Source organism: Callithrix jacchus, chromosome 4, assembly GCF_049354715.1.
Source record: "Callithrix jacchus isolate 240 chromosome 4, calJac240_pri, whole genome shotgun sequence".
Classification (NCBI taxonomy): Eukaryota; Metazoa; Chordata; class Mammalia; order Primates; family Cebidae; genus Callithrix; species Callithrix jacchus.
In genome coordinates, this window is record NC_133505.1 from 15,420,863 (window position 1) to 15,439,394 (window position 18,532).

The following is an 18,532-nucleotide window of genomic DNA, read 5'->3' on the forward strand; positions in this document are numbered from 1 at the left end:
GGGTGGATCATGAGGTCAAGAGATCGAGACAATCCTGGTCAACATGGTGAAACCCCGTCTCTACTAAAAATACAAAAATTAGCTGGGCATGGTGGCACGTTCCTGTAATCCCAGCTACTCAGGTGGCTGAGGCAGGAGAATTGCCAGAACACAGGAGGCGGAGGCTGCCGTGAGCCAAGATCGTGCCATTGCAGTCCAGCCTGGGTAACAAGAGCAAAACTGTCTCCAAAAAAAAAAAAAGAAAAACACACATCTAAACTCTTCCTTCTGGCAGAATCAATTCAATTTTTAGACAAGCATGCTGCTGCTCCTCTATTTCCTTTTTTAAATTAATATAGGTATTATGTAAAAAACATTTCTAAGGCAAAATCTAATTCAAAACTTATTGCTGAAGATGCTATATTCCTTGAAATTGCATAATCCAAACCTGATTTTCCAATAAATAAAAATATGGAACGCTTCACAAATTTCCGCGTCATCCTTGCATACAGGCCATGCTTATCTTCTCTGCATTGTTCCAATGTAAGCATATATGCTGCTGAAAGGATCATTCTTCTGTTTCCTCTATAAGGCTTTTCTATACTGGCAAGCCCAAACAAACACACCAGGCAAAGTATGTGCATATTTTTTGGTTTAAACCAAGCACTCAGGAAACCTAGAGTAATGAAAGCAATTTATTAAAAAAATTCACTAATTATTACTGCCCATTCATTATAGTCCCCAAATCTTCCCCAACCTATAGGGTCTACCTCTGGCATTATGTACCAGGGGTTGTCTGTGACACTGTTCCAATCCAAGTTTCCTCTCTCCTTTCACTCAAGAGGCCTCAACTGCATCTCCAGGGTTCTGTCTCCTTCTACACACAAGCACCAAACTGTGATTAAACTATGTCTAATTTATGATTTATAAATAGCTCCCAATGTCATTTATTAAAACAAAGCCACCACAAGTCACAATTTGAATGACAGAAATTTCAAAATGTTATTTACTTATTATTCATTCTTTCAGCAAATACTTATTAAGTACCACATGCCAGGCACTGTTCCAGGTACTTGAGGGAAATTTATGAGCCAAAAAATTCACCTCAAGAACAAAAAGATGTTGGTTCTTCCGATTTTTTAATCATTATTACTTTATATTCTAGCAGAGAAAACCAAAACCATGTAAACATATAAGGTATCTGAAGTAGTGGCAAATGTTATAAGTGAATGGGTAATCTGATAGAAATCAGAGCAGGAGAGCACAGGAGTGGGGGAAACGTGAGCCGTGTAGGGAGCCATAGCAACCTGCAGAGTGGATCAGCACTAATTTGAAACAGCCTCTTCCAGTCACTACCTGAGCACCTTAAGGCCATCCCTTGACCTTATCTATGAACAGCAGCACTCAATTCACGGCAACCCAGAATTAGAAGGACTTACCTCAGGACACGTGGGCCTTAGGTCCAGATGTAGTGTTTTCTCCCCAGTTGAAGAAAGAAAAACAAAAGCAGCATCTCCATGAGAGCTTCTGGGCGGCCATGGGCCAGCAGAGGATATTTGCTGAGAGACAGGCCAAAGATAATTACCAATGTCTACACTCCTAGGCCCAGGGCAGGGATCCCCTGCCACTAGGACAAGAGGTTTAGATGACAAACGTATTTAAGATCGGAGAAAATCTCCCCAAGTGAGAAGAAACTCGTATTTTAATAATTGGTTGTTAAAATGTAGTTAGGTCAACAAGTTTCTATAACATCAGCCAGAGTGTTTCCACCAAGACTTCCTGTTCTTTTCCAGATTTGCAAATCAAAAAACTAATGCCACAAGAAAAATCCACCATTTCTGAGTCTGTACGGCATGCTGCAAATTCCACAGTGCTCACAAGGACAGCATGCTGCTGCTGCACCAGCACCCTGCGCCTGCTTAGAGGTGAACACAGCAAGCCTGGCTCAGCTCAGTGTTGGCAGACTTCCCAGAAAAGCTGGCACCCTTCACCAATAAATGGGAAGTCACCACTGAAGACACACAAATCCAAGAAGACCATGTCCCTCCTTCATACATCTAAAACCAAGATATTACAGTGTACACACTCAGGCACACACACAGCAAATAGAATGGGACTTTCTCATCCATGACAACTGACTGCTGGAAAGCATTCGAGATTTTTCTGTTTCCTTGGCGTACCACAGCTCCTTGCTATATTCTAAGTCAGCATATTCTTCCTAACCATCAAAAGGAGATCTGGAAGCAGAGGAGAAGTGCCCACTGCTTACTCTAATGTACAAAAGGGCTCCAGCAGCAATTCATTAACAGCATTGAATTCTTTTCTAAGAAGATAGTTTAAAAATGAGCAAAATAAACCGAACACCATAGACTTTACAGAAGTCTCTGGAGTTGTTACAACATAAAACTCCATAGGCTTTACAGAAGGCACTATTCTGAAACTGGAGGCTGCAGCTTGGTTTATGGTTAAGATGCTGAACAGAGAACACCGGCACTTTGAACAACAAGGCTTGGGTCTATCAGTTCGTTGGCTTGTTTTGTCCTCTAACGGGGTGGTGAGGGGTAACGGCAAGAGCAGAATCTGGCCGGATCATCTCTCAGTTACTAGGTTATTTCATTGTGTGTAAAAGAGTTAATGCCCACTTGAGAAAAAGAAAACAGGGAATAACAGAAGGACCAGGCCAGCCTTACAGGGAAGAAAAAGAGAAAGAGACAATGAGCAAGTCACAGGAAGAGCACGGAAAGACAGAGGAGAGACTACTCAACCACAGCAGGAAGGAACAAACGATACACACAGCCTGGATGAATCTCAAAGCAAAGCGAAGGGATGTAGACACAGAAGTGTTTCCATCTAAATGGCACCTACAGCAGGAAATGCTGATCTTCAGTGCGAGAAAGCAGGACGGTGTTTTGTCATGGAGGCTCAGGGCAGGAGCACAAGGGAGTTTTCTCGGGTGACAGGAGGTGCACAGCTTGATGTGATGGTAATACCCAGGTGTGTGCAGTTATCATAAATTATCACAGCATACACCTGAAATGGTTGCATGCCGAAATTTTACTTCAATAAGATTAGTTTTTTAAAAATCTAAACAGACATACAAGTGTTTTGGGGGTTTTTTTAATCCAGAAAAGTAGGGGTGCATATGTAGAATGAGCTCTGAAAAGTTGTTAGGTTAAATTGATTTCTCCGGGAAATAGCCATCCAAACTAAATAAAAGTTGATGCCAAAAGCCACGCCTCTGGCAATACAATCCAGGGACCTGGTCCACATGTGGAAATTTTCCCCAAGTTCATGTGGTTAAAAGTGACTTACTACAAAATTTTACAATACAAACTCCCTTTCAGGGCTTAGGGTATTAAGAAGAAAATAAAACTTTACGAAAAATATTAAAATTAAAATAACCCAAAAGTCACCTTTTTGCAAGCTGAATCGGAGTGCCAGCTACGGCTTGTGTTAAGGAATCGCTTTTGTGTAGTGAAGAACAGCAGATCTAATATTCACCTAAGGGGGAGAAAAGGTTTGCTCCCAAGACTTCAGACTTTTTCTAATGTGTAAGTGTACCAGAGAGGCTCACCACGCTCATGACTGGCACAAGGAGATGTGAGGCTGGTGATGGGCACTGCCAGGGAGTTACTGGATTAGGAGTGAGGATGATAGGAATCCTCTAAAATTCCAACTCCTACGGTCACAAGCCCCATTGATGGGTCCCATCAATGGGACCCATGCAGAAGGGTCTCTGAGACCAGCAGCTTATTATAGAACTATTCTAGCAACTGTGTCACTGAAAATGTGCATGTTAGCCTTGGTACTAAAATACCCACATCCCAAAGGATGTGAAGGCCTCATATTCACTCTTATGAGTGTTCCCATTCTCACAAAGGGGCTGGGCAGGCAGCCGTGAGAAGACGAGTCAGACTATGAACGAGGCACAGAAAATGAGAACTAATTCCCAGAGTTGGAATCAGCCTGCAGCCCACAACCAAAGTCAGCTCAGTTTCTGGCACAAAATTTTTTACAAGTCATCCTGGCAGGAATCATATCCAAGATTTTAAGACAATAATCTTGGTCTAAATCTCAACTTCCAGAACTGGGACACCACACAGCCAAGGGGGATGGGTACTCTGCAGACTGAAATCCCATCTCCTGGAAGACCTCAGAACACTTAGGTCCATTCCATCTCTGCACCTGCAGAAGAAGCTTATGTAGGAGAGGGCATTCCCTTCCCTCCAAAACTACCCAGCAAGAAATGCAGAGGGGAACACAGCCCAGAAACAGAGAAGAAGGGAGGAGGCCACGGCTTTCATAGCCCAGCTTGTGCCATCTTAAGAATCCCGGCAGCAGAGTCCAGGGCCATCCTTGTTTAATTCAGCTGGCATTTTCCTATGTAAATCATCCTTTCTGTTTTGGTTGGAGTCATGTGGGAGAGGGTGATCTATTAATGCTATCTACAAAGGGTAGGTTCAGCAGACCAGTTTCACTGTGACTAGTCATTTGTAAAGAATACCGATTTTCTTAATTTTATTCCACAAAGAGGCTATGCAGGAAGCATATACTGTTTCTTCTGCAGTTTTGATAAAAACTAATATTCATGTATTTTTACATAAATCACATGCTTGTTTTGCTCTAACCAGTAGCAGGAAGCAAAGGCATTTGTGCAGCACCTCTGAAAATTAAATTACCTATCTGGAATTCATCCGCTTCACCAGAGACACCCAGCCCCAGCCCATCCAGCCAACCTAGGAAAGCCTCCCTGGCCTTAATCTCATTAAGAGCCCAAAATCCACAGCCTTAAACCAACAGAGCATTTTCTTATCCCCACTGGGTCCCTGACTTTCTTCTTCAGAAGAGGCGGGCTTTCTAGGTACCTTTTTTGTTTGTTTATTACAGACTAATACACATTTCCTGGAGAAAATATAGATAAGCCTTATTTCCTGAGCATCCATCCCTGATTCATGCCACTTCTCATCTCTGGCCCTTCCACTTTCACTGTGGAGCACACTGCTCACCAATCTCACCTGCACCTGGCTAATCCCTGTCCTTCAAGTCTGCTTTCATCCCTCAGTGTGGATTAGTTGCCCCTCCCACCTGTGCCTACACCACCTCTTCATTTGTCAAAGCATACATACATATATACACACAAACATGTGTATATATGTATGTATGCTTTATAGATTACATGTGTACATATTGACTAAAATTATTTACCAAGATAAAACAAAAAAAATTAAACTGTACATACTGTTTTCTCACTTGCTTTTTTCACTTACTACTTTATGTCAGTCAACATTCTTGCTACCATATCATTTTAATGACTGCACGGAACAGATGTTCCATAATTTAACCAATCCCCCATTGGTTTCAATTTTTCACTGGGATACACAGTAAAATACTTATTACACATCCTTGTGGCCAAATTCCTAAAAGCAGGGTGACTGAGTGAAATGGATGCAAAATATCACACTACTTACACTGCATACCAGATGCTTAAAACATGGGATGTCAGTTTTTAAGGACATTATAGAATAATGAGGCACCTGAAACCTTCCTAAAAGAAATGACTGAGGGAACACAGGATTGTTAGGCCCAGAGAAGATGAGCAATGAGCCTGTTGGGTGAGAAATATTGCTTAGTTCCTTCTGAGGTCAAAACTGGAAGACACTGAAAGAAATGGAAAGAGGTATTCTGTTAGTTAAATTCAAGAGAATGGAATTTTCCCAAGGAGATATCCAACACCAATCTTGCATCTACTTAAATTATTCAGGCTGAGGCAGGAAGTAATCCTGACAGGGTAAAGATATTGCGGCAGCTTCATAGGAAGGGCAGTCAGTCAACCAAAAAGGTCACTCATGTTCAACTACTACTATTTCCACCCTGCAGGGGACTTCCCCGCTGCACTCTTTCCAATTCAACTGGAGAAAAGCCACGATTAAACTTTCCTATATTAGCGTAAGTACTATCCAAGTACACAGACTATTTACTGTTCACCAAATTTTAGAAAACCAATTTCACCAATAAGCAAAAGTCATGGTGGATCAAACTGTGGATTCCATCAGTGACCATGGTAAGTAACATGTTTTTACTGTGGAAAAATCCTGTCTTTTTAAAATATGGAGAGTCTGGCTTATCCTCAGAGCTTCTGGCTCTCACAGTAACAAATACATAATAAGATAATAAGAGCAGATGAGGCTAATGACCACATTTGCTGTAATTACCTAATCTCATTGTTTTTAAGGAAGGAAGGTATTGGGTAGATCAACTGTCACTACTTAACCACAGGGGAGAAAACAGGACTCTTTCTGGATTTCTATCAACGTTTATATGCAAATGGAGTATGTTTCTAAAAGACACTTAAAGACTGGAAAGGGAAGGGAATGAAGAAAGCATTACATTTAGGCTTCTGTGAAAAGCCATTATCTTTAGAGAGGCTGAGTTTAGAGAAAAGACAAACAGCACCAACATCAAGTTGTTAGTGACATTAAATGAGGCTCCAGGTCCAGACTGCCTTTGAATCTGGCCTCGCTAGCTTCTATTTCCACTTGAGAATCACTTTCGAATCGCCCACTTTCTAAACGTTCATTTATAAACCTGCAGTGTAAAACCTAGAATGCACTCCATTATAGAAATATTTAAAATGGCACTTGGGTTTCTAACCCAGCACCAAGGAATAAAACAAAACTCACTAGTATAATGAGAAAAGAGGGAAAAGATTAAGGAAGGAAACTAGAATCTGCTAATGGAAATTAGGAAGGGGTGGGGGTATTCCCTGCACCTCTTCAGAAACCTTGAAAAACTTGAGGAAGAACTGTTACCAACCATTCTGTACATCAAGATTAGAATGGAGCCGGGCGCAGTGGCTCACACCTGTAATCCCAGCACTTTCGGAGGCCGAGACAGGTGGATCACAAGGTCAAGAGATCGAGACCACCCTGGTCAACATGGTGAAACCCTGTCTCTACCAAAAATACAAAAAATTAGCTGGGCATAGTGGCACGTGCCTGTAATCCCAGCTACTCAGGAGGCTGAGGCAGGAGAATAGCCTGAACCCGGGAGGCAGAGGTTGCGGTGAGCCGTGATCGCCCCATTGCACTCCAGCCTGGGTAACGAGCGAAACTCCGTCTTAAAAAAAAAAAAAAAGGAAGAAAAGAAAAGAAGAAGAAGAAGAAGAAGAAAAAAATTAGAATGGAAACTCAAAAGTTTTGAGCAGGACAAAACCATCCCACAGTTTACAGCTTATCAAGCACTTGTTTTAGGTGACACCTGACTGGCTCCTGAGAAAATTATTAAGTGTTAAGCTACACTGGCTGGGAGTCTGAATTTCTTAAACCGGATGAATTACACATGATAATGAACTCTGCAAATTAGGTGAAAGCAGGCTCTGCTGTCCTCAGAAATATAGGCAATGAACATATTTCTCATGAGCTCCAAGTAATACATCTGAAATTAATCACATAATTAAAGGGAGAACCTAGTAGCGGAAACACAGAAATATACAACATTTTCTCCCACATACTACAAAGTTTTTGATAGAGGAACATCATTATAAAAGAAATATACCAAAAATGAGGCAGGTAAATCGCATTTTCTGCTGGGGGAGAAGAACCACAAAGCTTTCCTGAAAGCAAAGGTCCAAGGAATTTTAAAGTTTGAACATGAACATTAATTGCAGTGTACTAAAAACAAAAACCAAGACTCTGGCTCAAGAGTCTCACTCTGTCGCCAGTGTAGTGGCGTGATCTCGGCTCACTGCAACCTCTGCCTCCTGGGTTCAGGTGATTCTCTTGCCTTAGCCTCCCGAGTAGCTGGGACTACAGGTGCCCGCCAGCACACCTGGCTAATTTTTTTTTGTATACTTAGTAGAGATGGGGTTTCACTATGTTGGCCAGGCTAATCTCGAACTCCTGACCTGGTAATCCACCTGCCTCAGCCTCCCAAAGTGGTGAGATGACAGGTGTGAGCCACCGCGCCTAGCCAAAACTTTTAAAATAAGTGTAAATGTATGTATGTGTATATACACACACACACACACACACACACATCTTCAAAGTACATGGGTATGGTCAGGGAAAAAAAAAAATAGGCTGCCCATTTCCCCAACCTTCCATTTTTCTCCACTCTGCTTGCCCCTTGTGTTTTTATTCCTAGGTTCCTTGTACACTGTTCCCTCCTCTTGTGAAAAGTCTTCCCACACCTGTTTAAAGGTTAAAAGAAATCACTCAGCTATGGGGTTGAAGACTTTCTAGGGAGGGGCTGATGAGGTTCCGATCTCGATACTGGTTAGATGGGTATGTTTAGTTTGTGAAAACCAAAGTTTAAAACGTTTAAGTACCTGAAAATAGTTGAAAGACAAGGGCATTTTTCCCCTTTCCCCAGAACGCGGACTAAATAAATAGCATACATAAATGAAATATAGCTCTGTTGTTAATGAGAAAAGAGGCTGGCTGCCTCGCTGCTAGGGGGAAGGAGCTCCCAAATTTGTGTTGTTTCTACTGCTGGGGATGATGAACTCGACACCAAAGGAGATTGTCACCCTCAAACGTAACAACCTAACTGTGACGCACTTAGGGCATCTGCCAATTGTCATCTCAAAGTACAAAAAGTTGAAGTTATTTGCCAACAGAAACCCAGAAAAACTGTATGGCTCCAGAATTGCTGGTAGAGCTTCTACAACTCCGACGTTTAGAAAGACTTGCTCCCGTAAGTGGGCCCCCAGAAATGGAACTGGAATTAGTCTTTGCATTTTGAAAACTGTAACCAAAACCAGATGAATAGTAGAAAATTCTTTCCTTACAAAGTTCAGAATGCTATATTAAGGTTTAAGATAATGCACATAATACAAATACCCTAAAGAGATAGTAAACTCCCTTATAAATCCATGAAACAGTGTCCAAGAAATTCACAGGACTTCAAACAGTTAATACATAATACATCTCTCAGACACAGAATGTTAACAATTAGATATTGGAGGGGTGCTCCAAAGAGACCAGGAAAGGGGGGGGTGGGGAATCAAGGCCAAGAACTCTGAAGGACCTCTGAACTCCCATTTATTTTCATTCAACAATGGGGTCTGCTTCTGCCAAGTACCCAGTGACGATGCTGTGGCAAGGGGGAAATGAGGTGCTTTACTCACACATCAGAACCACATTCTAGCTTGAACCTAAACTCATCCACAAACGCAAATGAGAAGAGAGAAACATAGCACCAAATGAAACCAATTTTAACTCTAAGCGGAGCTATGTTGTAGGAAAAGCGGAGGAGGAGGATGAAGAATGAAATTTAGCGTGGAAGAATGAGAATCAACAACCAAAGGCATTCAGCTGCTCAGAAGGTCTTTCCTCTCTCCAAAGCGGATTGACAAAATTAGCCAGTGCCAGCACCCTCCCTGCACCACTTCCCCCAGGGTAAGCCCACGCAGAGCTGCTCTCCGAGTAAGAAATCCTGCACTGCGCTACATAAAGGAGGGAGAGCGTGCAGGATGACCAGCCAACATCAATCTTCAGTGGGCATTCCTTAAGATCCTTCTTCACATTTTCTTCAACAATACTAGCTATATGGCCAACATTCAAACGATGGAAGGCCTTAGACAACTTCCTCAAGCCCAGGCTCATTTACCAGCAGGAAACCGCAGGCCAGAAACCCTGTCCAACCAAAAAAAACCCCAGACTTCTGCTGGCTCCCAGTGGGCACCTCCCACCTCCCCCCACCCCCGCCAATCCGACAGAAGAGGAAACTTGGTGGTGTGACCCCAAAACAGGTTTTGAATGTTCCATCACAACTGGTTGTAAAAAGCAGTCAGCTGAAAGGAAAGGGCCAATAAAGACCGAAACACATGCTGGAAACAGCTGCTCCGCCCTGCCCTGCACCACGCCAAGCGGACAAGATACACCCCCGCAATCTTGCAACCTGATCATACCCCTGCCAGCACTGGACACACCCGTGGACTCTGAGGAAAAACAAAAAATGTTCATAATCTAAGAAAGCAGATACTAAGTAAACCAACGAGAGCTACTGCATTCTCTCTGGATGCAGGCAGAAATCCTTGAGTCGCAGAACAGCCTATGGGTGGATTTGAAAGCCTACATGGAAACGTTCAATAAATATTTGTTGATTGATTTTTGTAAAAAGATGATTAAAGGGTTAGAGGGGGAAAGGCCACACTACAAAGGTCAAAAGTAAAGCATCATTCATTTAGATATGGGAGTCTGTGAGGGGCTTTCTGAAGACTGGCTGCTTCAAAGAAGGGCTGTAACCATGACCTGGCTGCTCTCTGCTGGCTGCAGCTTGGACGAACTGAGAGAGGGGGCCTGGAGGCTAAGAATCTTCTGGGTTTAGAGTCCTCTTTAAAAGAAAAAAAAAAGAATAGCAGCCGGGCGCCGTGGCTCACGCCTGTAATCCCAACACTTTGGGAGGCCGAGGTGGGTGGATCACGAGGTCAGGAGATAGAGACCATCCTGGTCAACGTGGTGAAACCCGTCTCTACTAAAAATACCAAAAAAATTAGCTGGGCATGGTGGCACACGCCTGTAGTCACAGCTACTAGGGAGGCTGAGGCAGGAGAATTGCTTGAACCCGGGAGGCAGAGGTTGTGGTGACCCGAGATCACGCCACTGCACTCCAGCCTGGGTAACAAGAGCGAAAAGCCGTCTCAAAAGATGAATAAATTCTCACATCTGCATATTTCACTAAAAGTGCAGGTTTACCTACCCATGTTACGGTGGGGGGATCAGCAAATCATGTCCATTCTCTACCACCAGCTCCAGCAGGGAGGAAAAGGAGCAAAAGGAGGCCGGGACAACTGAGGCTGCATGGCGAGATGGGCAGCTCACCTCCACGCTCCCGAGCCCTGAGCCCTGAGCCCTCAGCTGGTTATTAAGGCTGGTTATTAGGGGCGTGCCACTACCACCTGCACTTACTCTAGGACGGTTCACAGCACTTGATATTTATTACCTCCTTTAATCCTCACAGCAACTCGGATCGGGGTTGAGATTGTGATCATCTCTCAGCTGAAGAAATGGAGGCCCAGAGAACATAAGCAACGTGCCTAGCGTCACACAGCTTCAACAAACTTTCTTGTTTGAGATGGAGTCTCTCTGTCGCCCAGGCTGGAGTGCACTGGTGCAATCTAGGATCACTGCAACCTCCGCCTCTCAGGTTCAAGTGATTCTCCTCACTCAGAACTCAAGAACAGCTGGGATTACAGGCATGCATATTTTTAGTAGAGACAGCGTTTTATGAACTCCTGAACTCAAGGTCTCGAACTCCTGACCTCCGTGGTCACCCCACCTTGGCCTCCATGCCCAGCTAATTTTTTGTATTTTTAGTAGAGACAGGGTTTTACCGTGTTAGCCAGGATGTTCTTGATCTCCTGACGTCATGATCCGCCCGCCCTGGCCTCCCAAAGTGCTGGGATCGCAGGTGTGAGCCACTTCATCTGGCCTTTAAACAAATTATCACTGTTGTTGAGATCTCAACCCAGTGTTCTCAATCACTAAATTATGCCCTGGGTTTAATGCTGGTTTCAAGATGACCTGTTATGAAACTTGCAGCTAGGATTTGCCCAGGTGAACTAGAAAGAAGGCCCCTAACACTAGTAATACAAACCATAACCTCTGCACCTGAAATACCATTGCCCAATTGTTGAAAACTTCTATTCTAGTTCTCCTTCTCTAATGGTGACTGAGTTGGGTTTTTTCTTGGAAGCGAAGTGTTGAGGTCAGTATTTCAAGCATTCCCAAATTGTTTTCATCACACTGTTTAAATAATAACAAAGGAGGGGCAACCCTTCTCACATTGGGTATTATTTGGCCAGGCAAAGAGGGGACAAGCGTATTAAACAGTGCTTCCAGTAAATGTACAGAAAACCTACAAACAATAATGCTGGACTTTAAAGAATCAAGCCTGAAGGCTTAAAAAGCACCCCCAAAGAGGAAGAGCCAGGAATTAAGTGGCCTTGCATGTAAGGCAATGAGCCTCTGGCCAGCCACACTGCCCGTGCAGGATTCCTGCCCCATAGCCTTGCTACTCAAGGTGAAGCATCAACATACTTGGGAGCTAAATTTGAAACAGACCCTCAGGCTCTGCCTCAAACAGAATGGACCCCAGAATGGGCAACAGTTCAACAAGATCCCCAGGTGATGCCTATCAATGGTCAAGTTTGAGGTGTGCTGCCTATAGGATGTAAACATCTTCACACATTCCAAAGGAAAGCAGGTGGAGGAAAAAGAACCAGTTGCTACCAGTTTGTCACAAAAAGAACTAAAATTCTGTAGGCTACCTTTATAAACTATGAATCAGGATTATAATTCCTACCATAACTTCAAATTTACTCAAAATCCTTTGTCGTTTACATTCATAACCATTGCTCATTTTGAAAAATAACCAACTGGGCTGGACGCAGTGGCTCACACCTGTAATCACAGCACTGTGGGAGGCCACAGAGCAAGGATCACTTGAGGTCACGAGTTAAAGACCAGCCTGACCAACATAATGAAACCCCATCTCCACTAAAAAATGAGCTGGGCATGGTGGCGGGCACCTGTAATCCCAGCTACTTGGGAGGCTGAGGCAGGACAATCGCTCAAACACGGGAGGCGGATGTTGCAGTGAGCCGAGAAAGCACCATTGCAGTCCAGCCTGGGCAACAGAGCAAGATCCTGTCTCAAAAAATAATAATAGCGGTAACCACCAAATAGTCTGTGATCACAGTAAACCAAATGAAGTTATATGTTACCCTCTGCCTTAAGGTTGACCACCACAGGCAATGGACAGCCCTGTTTTAGAGAGAAATTCTCACTTAACTAAAAGTGGGTCACCATAGAAATTAACAAATAGAGCAAACTATGGAAACATAGAAAAGAAAGTAAAGAAATTAAGTGCAGTGACCACAATCATTATAAAGCATAGTTACAATCAATCTTCCTGATTATTAAGGCAAAAACAGAACTTACACCATTAGGCTTTTAACTACTGAGTCAGCAATGGAAACTTTTCTCTGCCTTACACTTAAAGTAACATATTGGTAATAATGGTAAAGTAACTGTAAAATAGAGAATTGAGACCATTAATCATCACTCCCTCAGAAAGATGAAAAGGTATCACCTTGCCCTCCTATGTCCAAATGTCCAAAGAGCTATAAACTATTCCTTCTCTTCAGACAACTACTTTTCTGTAAGTTACCAATGACCAAAAACACATCCCGATGTAGAATTCACAAACATTGATAATCTGTATTAACAAAAACTTTCACTGCTCCAGAAGAGTAGTCCTCTTTCCTTATTACAGTCTTAGTCACTACACCAGGCATTTCCTTCTCAAGCTAATAATAAAACATGTTTACCAACACAACAAAGAGAGCAGCCCCATTCCCTGATTTGAATTGAATGTTTGAGTGTCCACATAATTTTCCTTATGTAAATATACAAGACTATTGTTTTTCATTCAGTCTTTCCCAAATCACTAAGGGGAAAAGAAGAGACTCATCCCACAAAAACCACTTTTAAGGACTTACAGATTTTTGAGTTAATTCCACAAGAGGAAATAAAATTTGGTCAACAATACTCATTGCAAGTAATACTCGCATAGTGGAAAATGGACTGCAATCATCCATTATTGTAGGTTAACCTACATAGGCAACAAATAAACGGCCCTTCCAGTCACTCAGTTGAAATCTGGGCAAGAGGGCTAGAAAAAAAATAAAGGTATGAATAAGATGTAGTAAATCTCTAAAAATCACACTGATGACTGATTTCAAACCAAAATACATAGAACTCGTGACAGAAAGAGAAAAGCGTATGATTAATATGGTGTCACTTCTAAAGGCATTAATGTTGTGCTAAGACTCTCACCATTCTGTGAAAAAAGAAAAAAACTTTAGAGTAAAAACGAGCTCAAGGCCAGGCACAGTGGTTCACAGCTGTAATCCCAGCACTTTGGGAGGCCAAGGCGGGTGGATCACGAGGTCAAGAGATAGAGACCATCCTGACCAACATGGTAAACTCCCATCTCTACTAAAAATATAAAAATTAGCTGGGCATGGTGGCATGTGCCTGTAGTTCCAGATACTCGGGAGGCTGAAGCAGGAGTATCACTTAAACCTGGGAGGCGGAGGTTGCAGGAGCAGAGATCGAGCCACTGCACTCCAGCCTGGCAACACACCCAGACTCAAAAAAAAAAAAAAAAAAGAGCTCAAATTCCCATTTGCTAACTCAGGTCCCACCCTATCATTTTGCAGCTTTTCCTCTTTATGTGGCCCCTGCTATTTCTTTGGAATTTTTAAAGACCTAGGATTTGAGTAATTGTAGTCATTTCTGAAGTAGTTACTGAAAACCCAGTTACTTACACACTGCTTAAAACATTTGCCTTTGACTATCTGGTTTTTAGAAAGACTACACGTGCAATCTTATGTAGTTCTTTTATATCCAGAACCTTCTTACCCCCATGTAATTTGCTTACTGGCTACCAGCAGTCACTCAAGAGTGTGGGTAGCCCTAACCTTTTTCTTCCTGGGTCATCTTTCTGACCCAGACCTAAACTTTCCAAGTAAGAATTCAACTTCTGTGCAACACCAGAGTCCTCATGGTTACTGGATCCTGTAACACCTCTGAAATCATAGATAAAAGGGGGACTACTGGACTGCTTGTTCCCTTTCTCCACCCTTCCCCCCATCCAACACACATACACACGACAACATGAGGACGCTGGGTCTTTGCAAACAGGCTCTACTATCCAGTAATTGGCTCATAAATTTCATTCATAACTTGAAACAGATAGGCTCCAAAATGAGCAATCTAATTTTAAATGTTGTCATTAGTCTCCTGGCTGCAAGCGGTTAAAGAAAGCCTTGCAAGCTCATGAATTACGGGTACAGTTTATTACTCTGAATGTGCTCAGAACAAGCACAGTATCTCAGGACGCTGGAGAAGGGACGGGAAGCTTTCCAAGCCCAAAAGCTTACATGGAATGCAGCTTAAATGACACTTATCCAATTGCAGGGAAATGATCCCCCTACTCCCAGGCCCTTCTCCCCTTCCCTCCTTGGCCACAGCACACCTTTAAGATGGAGAAATTTTACACATGTTATTATTATATACCTTTCCTTAAAATATACGTCAGACCAGGCTTATTAGCCTTAGAGGTTTTTAAGTGCTTACGAGAGAAAAGGTCCTGTAGTCAAAGAATTAAAAGCAGGACACAACACCCATCCAACCTTCACTGCAGAAAATGTTTGCAACAGATTTCAGCTTGCATATTACTAACAGTTCCACACCATCCCAACCCCAAATGTAGGAGATAAAGAAGCACACCCTGAAATCAGAGGTTTCTTCTTACAAATAGTAGACCAATTAGAAATCACATTTTGAGCATACATGGCATTCCACGTTGGCCAATCATAGAAGAATGGAGATATCATAACCTTCTGGAGGTTGGGAGACAGCGGGCAGTCCAATGGATATGCAGAATCCCACATCTACAGGGCCTGAGATACCAACACTGGCCGACAGGATGCCCATTTTCCTAAGGGGCAGTGGGTAAAGTACAAGAAGGGATGACAAAGCAATCATCCTCAAGGCAACCAGGTCAAACTAAGGGGCAGTGGGTAAAGTACCAGAAAGGATGACAAGCAATCATCCTCAAGGCAACCAAGTTAAACTACCAGGAAAAAAATGACTTACTGCTAAATATCTTATCTCTTTCACCCACCCCTAAGCCCACCCCGCTGAGGTGAGGAAACAGAGGCTGCCTGACTAGCTTCCGGCCAAATGAGGACTGCTCTGTGAACTGCAACAGAGAGCCATCTGTGCGATGCCCAAACTCCAGTGCAGTGGCTGGAGAAAGGGAACTGAGTCACAGCCACGAGTTTTGGCAATCTTCTTATTTCCCTCTAACCGGCCTAATTGAGCAAGAAACCAGCAGTTCTCAACGCAGGCCAAAGTAGTTTCCAAATCCAAATCTACCTTCTCCAAACTTTTTTTTTTTTTTTCTTAAGAAAGGAAAGAAGGAAAGAAAGAAAAAAAAGGAGTGAAGGAGAGGAAGAAAAAGAGGGAGTTCTCCAAACTTTAAATTCCTTCACAGAGAAAAGGGATGGCACCCATTTCTGACACAAAGCACAGGAGTCCACGATGAAAAGCTGGAACTCCACAAATGTTCTGGTTCCCTCTATCACTGCCCCACCACCTCCGTATGCAAGACCTTAACTCATGATCCTCCCCAGCAATCAGCATCATCCCTTCCTGTACCAAACACACCTCTGTTGCACAGACAACCCGATGAAGATTACAAGATACCCTCCTGATGCCCTCACCCTTACAAATTAGGTGTTGGCAGCAGCGACACAATCCACAGACAACGTTCTTTACACGACTTTGATCCTTCTCAAAGGAGGTTCCAGAGAACCCTGTCTCCAAGGGGTAGTATTCAAAATTAAGGTTCAATGGTCAATGAAGGTTGAGAAATCTCGGGTGTAGACAGGTTTCTTTCCTTCGGGTGTGTTTGTGTACACCATGATCCTCTTAGACTCAAAGTACCCCAAAATCATTTCACCACCAAAGCATCCTATGCTCTGCCCTCTCCCCAAAATAAAATAATTCTCAGAACACATTTAAGGACACACAGCATGAACTTCTCTTGCTCTATTTTGCTAGTGGATTGATATGGGTCTTTACTAAGAGGAGGGAGTGTTTTTATAAGTAATACATATATAAATGTTCACTTTTAAAAATGTAAACTATACTAAGTATGGAGGGTAAAAATACAAGTTTATTTTCAACAGCTCAGGGAAAATGGAAAAGGCAACTATCCTAATCCGCTGAGGCTTCAACTCTACAAATAACAGAAAGTTAACAAAACATAAGAAACTCAAGGAAAAAACAAAAATTTTTTTTAAGATAGAGTCTCGTTTTGTCACCAGGCTGGACTGCAGTGGCATGATCTCGGCTCGCTGCAACCTCTGCCTCCCATGTTCAAGCAATTCTCCTGCCTCAGCCTCCCGAGTAACTGGGACTACAGGTATGCACCACCACCCCCAGCTAATTTTTGTGTTTTTATTAAAGACGGGATTTCACCAAGTTGATCAGTCTGGTCTCCTGACCTCGGATGATCCACCCGCCTGAGCCTCCCAAAGTGCTGGGATTACAGGTGTGAGCCAGCGAGCGCAACAAGAAACTCATGGAATTCTGAGTTCCCACTGTAGTAACAAGCGCTCTCAAGAAACTTACCAGAACTATGATTGCACTAACAACTGCCTAACGAAAACTGGCAGTCATTTCTTACGAAAATATTCTGTTCTCTTTTTACTATCTTTGTTCTCTCTTTTTACTATTTTATAAACATAGGAGAAGGAAATCCAGAGAAGATACTTAATAAAGCAAAGAGATCAAATGAAAAAGAGATGACTTCTTCAAATTATGGATTGTTCTAAGATGGAAAAAAAGAGAGAGATGACTTGAACCACAATGTGAATGTCATTCTGACTGCACTCTGATTACACCATTTTCCACTGCAATATATCAAGGAAAAGTTGGGTAAGCTTTCCAAAATGTCTTGACGGTTACATTTCTGCTAAAGAGCTCCTAAGAGGAGGAAAGAAAACCCTATTACAACTTCAATCTGATTCAACTGTCTTAGATCTATTTGTGCAGATTCAGATGAATAAACATAAGAGGGCATCAAGAACACTGTATTTTCCCAGTCTTTTTTTTTTTTCTTTTTCTACTTCCTGAATTTTCTGTACTATATATATTCTGATTTTCAAGAGTAAAAATAACATTTCACGTTTATAGAGAAAATCTAGGGTCTACTAAATAATCCAGTACTTGCTTGTTCCCACTTTCCTGCTAACTCTGACAGGAGCGTTGTATGAAGTCTGAAAAGGATTCACACAGGGCTAGGATTTGTGACAGATGCTAGAAAGAAAGAAAAGGATACGGTGAGCTTATCAATTCCGTTCAGTAGAGGCCAAACATTCTTAGCAAGACTAGTTCCTGGCCAAGCACGGTAGCTCATGCCTGTAAATCCCAGTGCTTTGGGAGGCTGAGGCAGGAGGGTTGCTTGAAGCCAGGAGTTCAAGACTAGCCTGGGTAACACAGCAAGATCCCATTCATACAAAAACACTTTTTTGAGGTTAAAAAAAAAAAAAAGAGAGAGAGAGAGAGTGCTATATGTGGAAGGGGAGTCCGGGAAATGACCCTGACTTACAGAAACATAACCAGATAAGCGGTCGATGAATGACAATTACAAAGAAATACCTACAAACATCTGGTTGTCATGACACCTGTGGAGATGCTTTCCGTGACGCGAACAGACTAGAAAGACTGGAGGACTACCGAGATTCACTGCAGTTACTCAAAGTAGAAGTGGATGCTGTGAGGACGGAGATGGTCACAGGATGTAAGCAGGAAGCCAAGATAAGGCCACAGGGTCAGCCCTGGCGTTCTGTGAATACTTTGGTGGAAACCAAAACGGAAAATGAAATTTAAGAAACAAAATCTTTACAACGGCATCAAAAACCATAAAATGATCAAGACAGACAAGGGGCTGGGAACACGGAAGATGAGCCTAG

At 42.7% G+C, this 18,532-nt stretch overlaps 1 protein-coding gene and 1 non-coding gene across 14 annotated transcripts in view; both read right to left on the bottom strand.

Moving 5' to 3' along the window:
• Positions 1–18,532, bottom strand: part of JARID2 (jumonji and AT-rich interaction domain containing 2) — a 282,534-nt gene that overhangs the window by 214,366 nt on the left and 49,636 nt on the right. The gene's annotated exons all lie outside the window — the stretch shown is intronic.
• Positions 445–548, bottom strand: LOC118153278 (U6 spliceosomal RNA). Its single transcript, XR_004742535.1, has one exon. It is a non-coding gene; the product is annotated as a U6 spliceosomal RNA (small nuclear RNA).